This window comes from Beta vulgaris, chromosome 7, assembly GCF_026745355.1.
Source record: "Beta vulgaris subsp. vulgaris cultivar EL10 chromosome 7, EL10.2, whole genome shotgun sequence".
Taxonomy (NCBI): domain Eukaryota; kingdom Viridiplantae; phylum Streptophyta; class Magnoliopsida; order Caryophyllales; family Amaranthaceae; genus Beta; species Beta vulgaris.
The window spans coordinates 38,139,655-38,149,919 of NC_079208.1; the positions used below are offsets into that span (position 1 = coordinate 38,139,655).

At 35.5% G+C, this 10,265-nt stretch overlaps 1 long non-coding RNA gene across 1 annotated transcript; it reads left to right on the top strand.

Annotated features, from left to right (window-relative positions):
- The first annotated feature begins 622 nt into the window (after positions 1-622).
- LOC130592166 (uncharacterized) lies at positions 623-1,973 on the top strand. Its single transcript, XR_008970376.1, has 3 exons — positions 623-1,202; positions 1,334-1,387; positions 1,756-1,973. It is a non-coding gene; the product is annotated as an uncharacterized LOC130592166 (long non-coding RNA).
- The last annotated feature ends 8,292 nt before the right edge of the window (positions 1,974-10,265 follow it).

The following is a 10,265-nucleotide window of genomic DNA, read 5'->3' on the forward strand; positions in this document are numbered from 1 at the left end:
TTGTTCATTTTTATATTATCTCTAACAATCCAAAAGTAATACTCTTACAAGATGACTACAATTCGTGAAATGTCTGCAAATTTTCACAAACTTGACAAGTTCGAAGGTGTTGGATTTAGAAGATGGCAAAAGAAGATGCATTTTCTTCTCACTTCGTTAAGTGTGGCGTATGTCTTGAGCACTGCCAAACCCGAGGAAGTGGATAGTGAAACTGTTGAAGAAATTCGAAGGAGAAACAAATGGGAGAATGATGACTATATATGTCGTGGCCACATCCTTAACGGTATGTCCGATGCTTTGTTTGACATTTATCAATTTGTTGAATCCGCTAAGATTCTTTGGAATGAACTAGAAAGTAAATACATGGCCGAAGATGCTTCTAGTAAGAAATTTCTTGTTAGTAATTTCAATGCTTTTAAAATGGTAGACTCTAGGCCGGTAATGGAGCAATTCCATGAAATTCCAAGAATCTTAGGGAGTTTTAAGCAACACAACATTGTAATGGATGAGACCTTTGTTGTTTCCTCTATAATTGACAAATTACCACCCGGTTGGAAAGATGTTAGAAATTCTCTTAAGCATAAGAAAGATGATATGAATGTTGAACAGTTGGGTGCTCATCTTCGGATTGAAGATGTCATTCGGGTCCAAGATGGACCAAAGGATGTCAATCCTAATCCTTCCACAGTTAACATGGTGGAGGATCAGGCCCGGCTAAGGCCCTGTGCAGGGTGAGCAACTGCATAGGGCCCCCAATTTATAGGGGCCCAATTAAATAGGTTGTTTGCCCAAAGTAAAAAAAAAATTAATTAATGAATAACGTTTCACGCGTGTACTCTGTTGTGTTGTTCTTGACCTCTTTCTTCCAATTTCGAAAACACAATTAATGAAGATTGAGTTCCCATTTCATTCCCCAAAATATTCATTTTCAAGATTTATTTGATTTATTTGCCCAAAGGAAAATCATTATACTGATGTTCTACTGCAACTCCATTATCAACCAAACCTTTCTCAACGTCTTCGTTTGGAAAATCAGTTTCAACTTTATAATTCTTTGACTTATTCTCTTCTGTTTCTATCAATTATTTACCTATTAATTCCTTTTTTTTTTCCAGATTTAGTGTTCGATATGTTCTAAAGGGACAACAACATTGTGGCTTGTGAAACAATTTGTTAATAATGGGCGTATTTATCATTCTTTGGTATAGATTTGCATTTTTGCAATTTCTCTGTTTCTTTTCTTGTTGTTTGTTTTAACAATGGCAATTTGTGCACTAATAATCTCGAATGGTGTAGATTTAAAGATTTTGTTAATGTTAATTTTGATTTGCAGAAACTTCAGGCTTTACAGGATGTGGTTACAGCTTATGCAACTGTTAAAGAAAAGGTAATTTCACAAATATGTTAATATTAATTATTATTTTTGAAATATTCTGAATTTCAATTTTGATATTTATATCACAAAAATATGCAAATTAACCTTAAATGATGTTTTCTTTCTACTTCACTTGTAGAGATTATACTTTGTGCGCTCTTATTATCTTGTAGTGAGATTCAGAGATTATTAAGTCATATAAGTTGAATTTTGTATTAGGTAGTATATTATTGAATTTCGTTCGGAAAGGAAACAACTTTTATTAGTTGTATGAAATTTATCCCCTCAAAAAAAAAAACGTTGTATGAAATTTAACTTGATATTCATATTATGAGTCTTTTTTTTTTACTCTTTGAGGCCCCTAAATTATTATAGCACAGGGCCCTTAATTTGTACGAGACGGCCTTGTGGAGGATGGTAAGTCAAAGGAGTCTTCTAATCCTAAGAAGAGGGTTAACAATTTCACCAAAGGCAACAATTGGAAGAAGCCTAAGTTTGGTGGAGGTGCTCAACGAGGTTGTTGGGAATGTGGAAAGCCCGGTCATTTTAAGAAGGATTGCACCATTTGGAAGAAGAAGATGAACAAAAAGAATGGTGGGAATGGGAGTCTGCCAAACCCATGCCAAGCAAGGTATGAGTACACATGTTTCACTTAATTCAAATTCAAATTTTGTGTGTATGATTTCTAAAATATTTTGTGTACAGGATGATTGTTCATGGTGGATCGATTCGGGAGCATCAAGACATGTATGCAAGGAGCGGTCTCTATTCAAGACTTTCAAGGAGGTTGAGAATGGAGAAGTTCTTTACATGGGCAATGATTCTACGGCTAAAGTTCTAGGTGTAGGACAAGTAGAATTAGTGTTTAGTTCCGGAAAGCCTCTTATTTTAAGAGATGTATTGTATGCTCCGGAACTTAGGAGAAATTTAGTCTCCGGTGCTACCTTGAATCGATTAGGTTTAAAAACGGTGTTTGAAGCTGATAAATTTATATTATCTAAGGGTGGAACATTTGTAGGACTTGGTTACCTTTGTAATAGATGTTTAAACTTAGTATTTCAAATGCTTTGAAAGATACTTTGTTTGTTGTAATAAATTCTTCTCTATGGCATAATAGACTTGGTCATGTTAATATAAAGTTATAGTTTTCAATGTCTAAACATGATTTATTCCCTTCTTTTGATCCAAGTATAGAGAAGTGTAGAACATGCATGCTAACAAAGATAACTAGAAAATCTTTTCCAAACAATGTGGAAAAAAAATACTTCTGTAGTTGATTTGGTGCATAGTAATTTATGTGATTTCCATAGCACTCCTTCCTTAGGGAACAAGAAATACATGATAACTTTTATTGATGATTATTCTGTTTTGTTATGTATACTTGTTGTTTACTAAGGATGAAGCCCTTGATAAGTTTAAGATCTATAAAAATGAAGTTGAATTGCAACTAAGTGACAAATTAAAAGTTTAGAACCGATAGGGGTGGTGAATTCTATGACCCGTTTATTTTCAATCAACTGGCATTATACATGAAACACACAGCTATACACCACAACAAAATGGTATAGCCGAAAGAAAGAATCGAACTTTGCAAGAAATGGTAAATTCGATGTTATCCTATTCAGGTTTAAGTGATGGTTTTTGGGGTGAAGCTATGTTAACACTTGTCATATTTTAAACCGAGTTCCAATGAAAAAGAACGAGGTTACCCCATATGAACTTTGGTATAAAAGAAAACCAAACTTGAGTTACTCAAAGTTTGGGGATGTCGGGCCATTGTAAAAGTGCCGGAACCCAAACGTAAAAAGTTGGGTGAAAGGGGAGTTGAGTGCATCTTTATAGGGTATGCTCTTCATAGCAAATCCTATAGGTTCTATGTTATATAAAAAAAATGACTTTTGGTCAATTCACACTATCGTGGAGTCAAGAGATGCAATTTCTGATGAAAATAGATATTCATCAATTCCTAGACCAAAGGACATTACTCCTAATACCAATGATCAAGAAGTTGATCAATCAAACAAAGATCAAGGAGTTGAACTTGATCAAACTAACATTGATCAAGAAGTTGATGAACAAGCTCTTGATGAGAATGTTGCATCAACATCATCACAACCTAGGAGAAGTAAAAGGGCGAGAAAAGAGAAATCTTTTGGCCCAGACTTTCATGTATATTTGGTTGAAGGATCAAGGAGTTCCATAGTGACTAAGTTTCCATATATATTTAATGTGGAAGAGGATCCTTTAACGTTTAATGAGGCTATGAGGTCTCAAGATGCCGCTTTTTGGAAAGAGGCAATTGATGATGAGATGGATTCCATCATGGGAAATAACACTTGGGTTCTAGCTGATTTACCTCCTAAGTGTAAACCAATTGGGTGTAAATGGATTTTCAAAAAGAAAATGAAAGTGGATGGGACTATTGATAAGTTCAAAGCCCGTCTTGTGGCTCAAGGTTTTTCACAAAAACCGGGTATTGATTATTTTGATACATATGCACCAGTTGCTAGAATCTCCACTATAAGGTTATTAATAGCTCTTGCGGCTATTCATAAGCTTGTGATCCATCAAATGGATGTCAAGACGATTCTTGAATGGAGAACTAGAAGAAGAGGTTTACATGCGACAACCGGAAGGGTTTGTTGTGAAAGGTCAAGAGCACAAAGTGTGCAAGTTAATTAGATCTTTGTATGGGCTAAAACAAGCACCAAACAATGGCATCAAAAGTTTGATGAGGTTGTGTTGTCTAATGGATTCAAGTTGAATAATTCAGACAAGTGGTGTATAGCAAATTTGATGACGGTAATGGTGTCATGATTTGCTTATATGTAGATGACATGTTGATTTTTGGAACGGATTTGTCACAAGTTGAATGGACAAAATCCTTTCTATCTTCACAATTCTCCATGAAAGATTTGGGAGAGGCGATGTCATCTTAGGTATAAGAATTAAGAGAGACAATGGAAAATTGATCTTGTCACAATCTCATTACATTGAGAAAGTGCTCAAGAAATTTAATGTTAGTGATTGCTCTCTTGTTTCAACTCCTATGGACCCAAGTGAAAAATTGTTGCCAAATGATGGTAATGCCGTGTCTCAACTTGAGTATGCGAGGGTTATAGGATGTTTGATGTATGCTATGACGAGTACTAGGCCGGATATCGCATTTGCGGTAGGGAAATTAAGTAGATATACTAGTAATCCTAGTATGGAACATTGGCAAGCTATTCGTCGAGTATTAAAGTATTTGAGGAAAACCATGGATTATGGTTTGTCCTACAGTGGATATCCTTCGGTTTTAGAAGGGTATTCGGATGCAAGTAGGATCTCTAAAAGAGAAGATCATTCCTCCACAAGTGGATGGGTATTCCTCCTTGGGGGAGGTGCAATATCTTGGGCTTCCAAGAAACAAACTTATACTGCAGATTCTTCAATGACTTCTGAGTTTATAGCTCTATTAGCGGCTAGCAAAGAAGCGATGCTTAAGGAATCTCATGTTTGAGATACCTTTGTTGCAAAACCAATATCACCTATTGCTATACATTGTGATAGTGATGCAGCGTTGGCAAGAGCTTATAGTCAAGTGTATAATGGCAAGTCAAGACACATTGGTGTGAGACATAGTTATGTCCAAGGACTTATCAAAGATAGTGCCATCACTTTGACTATGTAAGAACTACGTATAATCTAGCAGATTGTTTCACAAAGGCGCTAGCTAGAGATACGGTAAAGAGGATGGCAATCGGTTTAGGATTGGTGCCTTTTGGAAATCACGCGCGAGTGAGCAAATCTTAACTTAATGCCCAATAAGATGTTGGGTCTTGGGTTCAATAAGATTAATTTCCTTATTTGATGATTGAAAGAACTTATATAATCATCCAAGGTAAAGTTCTTTAAATCTGTGATGTTTAAGAGGTTGTTTAATCTTAATAGGTCTCTTGACATTGTGCTTTATCACAGGAGCATGTTTTCTAAGAGATCTACCTATGTAAGTGCGAAGTTTGGCCGCTTCAAGGAGCTAGTGAGGCATAGCTTTGATGCACTTATGAATTGATATGGACACATGGCGAGTTAGTGTCAAGTATATATTGAAAATGAGTAGTTAATCTTGTGTGTATAATATCTTCAAGTTTTCATTATGTGTTGCTAATGGTTCAATCGTTTATCGACACCATTTGGATACGAATGCTTGGAATGTGTATTATACTAAGTGGAAGTTCAAGTCTTTGTACACTTTCATTTATGCATGAGATTGTTTTGTTATGATGATGTTTGTGCATAACTATTTTGTATACTCTAAATGGGGGAGGATTGTTGGAGATTTAGAGTATAAAGTTAGTTTATTTCATGATATATTATTTGAGTTACTTGGTTATGGTGTTGTTACTCAAATAATATATGTACTACTATGCTATATGATTTAGTTTCAAGAGCAATGGCTTGGCCTAGTATACGCTCGCACAAGCAGGGAGGTAAGGCTTGCATACGCTCGCACAAGCAGGGAGGCAACGGGGCTGGTCGCACCTCGCGACACTGCCCAGCTCGCGACTCGCGACACTGATCACGACTCGCGATATCCTTCTGTTTTTTGTTGCTCTTTGCGTGATTTCGCGTGTTTTGACGGTTTGTCAATGTATCGTTTCGGTTTTTTCTGAAACAATATAACATTGTTATATATATGAGTTCTCTCATATGGTAAAGGTGTTGAGAAAACTACTTCTCTCTCTTGCATACAAACTCTAAAGATTAAATCTAAGACGTTCATCATCTTTACAAAATCTCACAAATTCATTCTCAATTAATAGTGTTCATAGTAAACGTGACCACTATTGTTTTCTTCTTTGTATCTCGAAGGTGAATTCCGTGAAACCCGTGCTTTACGAATGGGGTCGGAATATTACTTTTGGGAAAGTGATCCACGCCTAGAAGAATCTATCATCTTGTGACCCTTGTTCATTTTTATATTATATCCGATACTTTAATTAACATGTTTGGATCAACCAATTTCGCTGCGTGACTCACAATAGTGTATATGAAAAACCTTGTCTGATTGTCATGATTAGGGGTGCTTATCGAGCGAGCCGAGCCCGAATAGCACTGGGCTCGGCTCGAGCTCGTTTATAATTTCCCAGGCTCGGCTCGGCTCGTGAGCTCGCCGAGCTTGGGAGAGCCGAGCTCGAGCTCGGCTCGTGATGGAAATTTGGGGCTCGAGCTCGGCTCGCGAGCTCGTTTAGGCTCGGCTCGCGAGCTCGTTTAGGCTCAGCTCGCGAGCTCACTTAGGCTCGGCTCGCAAGCTCGTTTAGGCTCGACTAATGAGCTCGGCTTGGCTCGAAGTAGGTGAGCTTGTTCACTCACCCATCATATGTTTTTATAACTTGATTTCCCTCTTAGCATTGCTAAGATTTCAATGTGGGACTTCATGGTTTGTTAAAGAAAAAAAAACTCACTATCCCCATTTCAATGTGGAACTTTATGTTTTGTTTAAGATAAACAAACTCATTCTACATATGCTTATATAACTTGGAATCCCTCTTAGCATTGCTAAAATTTCAATGTGGGACTCCATGTTTTGTTAAGAAAAACAAACTCATTATACCTTGTTTTGTTTACATATGCTTTTATAACTTGGAATCCCTCCTAGCATTGTTAAAATTTCAATGTGGGACTCCATGTTTTTAAAGAAAAAATTATCAAATATTTTAAGGATTAAATAATCAACTATTTAAAATTATACTTCATCCCCTCTATGAAGAAAATAAAGTATAGTTTTTGTTTCCCAATCAAGGATATACAAAATTAAACTTTAAGTTGAAGTAAGGAATAGTAGCTATTTATAAAGAAAATAAGGTTGATCCTTGTTTTCTTAACCAATGTGGGACTTTAGTGCCTAGTGGAGTAGAGGTGAAGTTGGATCACAAATTAAAATATATAATTTGTAATCTAAATTAAAATATAAATTAGTATTAAATTTTTTTAATATAAAATATTTTTTTAATAAGAATATTTTTTTAATATAAAATAATAAACGAGCTGCTCACGAGCTTTACGAGCCGAGCTTTGCCTAGCTCGGCTCGGCTCGTTTAAGTCTCGAGCCGAGCCCGAGCTCGAGCCGAGCTTCAACGAGCCGAGCTTTGACCGAGCTTTGACCGAGCCGAGCCCGAGCTGCTCGTGAGCTTGTCAGGCTCATTATCACCCCTAGTCATGATTCATGGCAGGATTAACTTGCAAGGCAGAGAAATAAAACGAAATTTAAGTATCACAATCCGCATAATTCAAATTAATCAACACAGAAATAAAGTAAGTTAATCTGAATTAAACTTACAGTCCAACTAGCAACAATAGTATCAGAACCACCTCTAAGAATGATTTCTGCAGAGCTATATTGTGATTGTCTAACCTGTGGATTCCATATACTGAAAGTTCCTCCAACTCCATAATATCTCTTCGTCGAATCACTCTTCATTTGACTGATTGCATACTAAATCACATTTAGCCCATGTTGGTTGGTGAAAAAACAGGCTCAAAAACGAAATGGATTTAATGAATCCGTTTCAAATTGTTTGGTTGGGCCGGAATGGAAACCCACTCCGTTTCTTTTGTTAACCTATTCCCCTCATTTGTTACCAGTCATTTATTTTGAGTAAGAAAAGAGGAATCATAACCCTAATTTAAAAAAACTCAAAACCGGTATTCTTTAGCTCTTATCTCTCCACACTCTCAACTCCATCTTTCACGCTTCTTCACTATCTCTCGCGTTGATTGTGTAAGTTTCTATCTACAACCTTCAATTTTTGTTGATGTTGAAACATTAGAATCGTTAATTTTGATGAAACTTAAGCTAGTTTTTCTTAATTATTTGTTAAATTTTGTTTTACATTGTTATTTTGCATATTATGTTAATTTTCATGTCGAATTACTGAATAATATTACATAGTAGCATTTTTTAGATTTTACCAGATTTTTTCGTCTTAGATTTTGGTGAAATATGAGCTATTTTCGTGAAATTATTATTAGCTCTTATTGTGCTGAAATTTCTACATTACTGTGCTGCAATTGCTATTTTTAGATTAGGGATTGGCGATAATATTTGTATGTTTTTTATCCTGTAGTGTTGAGTGTTTTATGAAGTACTTATAATAAGTTGAAGAATTCAAATTTTGGTTAAGATAGTATTTTCAAATAAGGAAGTCTGAGTTGAAGTGTTGAATTGTGGAATCCAAATATGCAATGGTTCATTTGCATTAACTAAGACATGAGTTACAAATTAGAAATAGTTTGAAGCATTATAGGGAGCATAGTAATTGATGTTCTCTTCTTACAAGCTTCATCAAAACCATTTTATGCATTTCAACATTTCTAATTGGATGAACTCATTTGCTCCCCAAAATGTTATGGCAAAAAAATTAAAATATATAAAAGAAACAAACCACAATTTAATGTCAAATAAGTCTTGGACTATGACTTTGGCTTTCTTACCAGTATTATGTAAATAAAGCAAATTATTCAATTACATCAGACCTGAAAAACGGATATAGTACAGTCCCTCTGTGGCTCTGTCTTAGCTTGCTTACCTTGTCTATTGTATTATGCTTGACTTTGATTGATGCTCCTTTTGTTTTGCCTGTTCCACCTAGAATTTCACATTTGTCAATTCAAAACTTTGACCATTACTATCTGAACTAAACATTGAGATCAATCTAATAACATTATTTATTAGTAAAAAGCTACGACCAAAGTGCGGTATGTGTAAAGTGCAAAAGACGAAGTAATGTTAAGTCAATATAACTTCCAATTCCCATTACAGGAAACCCACAACAATCCTCTCAACAGTTCCTGTGCAAAAATACAAACCAACACTAGTTCTTGCAGATTTTTCATCAAGAGGTCCAGGAGAACTCATTGAAAATATTCTTAAGGTGCAGAAGATAATAAAATTCATTAGTTGTTATTGTTTCATCTATATCCAAGGTCATGTACTACTAGTTTATATTTGTTCTAAAATATTGTGTCGAATATTGTTATAGCCAGACATCAGTTGTTATTGTTTCACCTATATCCAAGATTGAGCTAACATGTGTGACTTGATAAACTCTATAGGAAGGTCAAGAAGGCTAAACAACTTCAATTAGTATTATTATGGTCATTGTGATTTTGAAGATGTATTGTGTTTGGTATATGATGAGTGTTACGATAATTAGGTTTACTCAATTGAAGGAAAAAAAAAGGAACAGGAAAATATTACGTTTGGAAAATTTGAATATGCTAGTAAGAGAGAGTGATCTAAAGTGTAAAAACGAACTTCGTGCCAATAAGCATACCTTCAATGTCATATGTAAGATGCTTAAAGATGTCGGAGGCTTAAGTGGGATTAGAAATATGTCACTTCAAGAGATAATCGCTATGTTTTTGTACACTTTAGCTCACCATAAAAAGAATAAGTCAATTGGACATTACTTTCTTCGGAGTGGAAAAAGTTTGAGTCGACATTTTAACTTTTGTTTGAGGGTTGTCCTCAAGTTGCATGAGCACTTTCTTCACAAGCCCGCTCCAATAGTCGAAGATTGTGAAGATAAAAATTGGAAACCATTCAAGGTATTAGTCCCTCATATATGTCCACTTTCCTAGCTTTTTTTTTTTTTTTTGCATATGCAAATGAGTTATGTGGTTGTCTTATATCTTGTAGAATTGTCTAGGAGCATTAGATGGCACTTGTGTTAATGTAGGGGTGTCTTCGCGAGAAAGGGGGAAGTATCGGACAAGAAAAAATATTGTTACTATGAACATATTGGGTATGCTCTCCCATTATGGAATTTATTTATGTTCTTCGGGTTAGGAAGGATCCACCCATGATGTTTGTGTCCTTCGTAATGCCCTCTCTAGGCCAAATGGC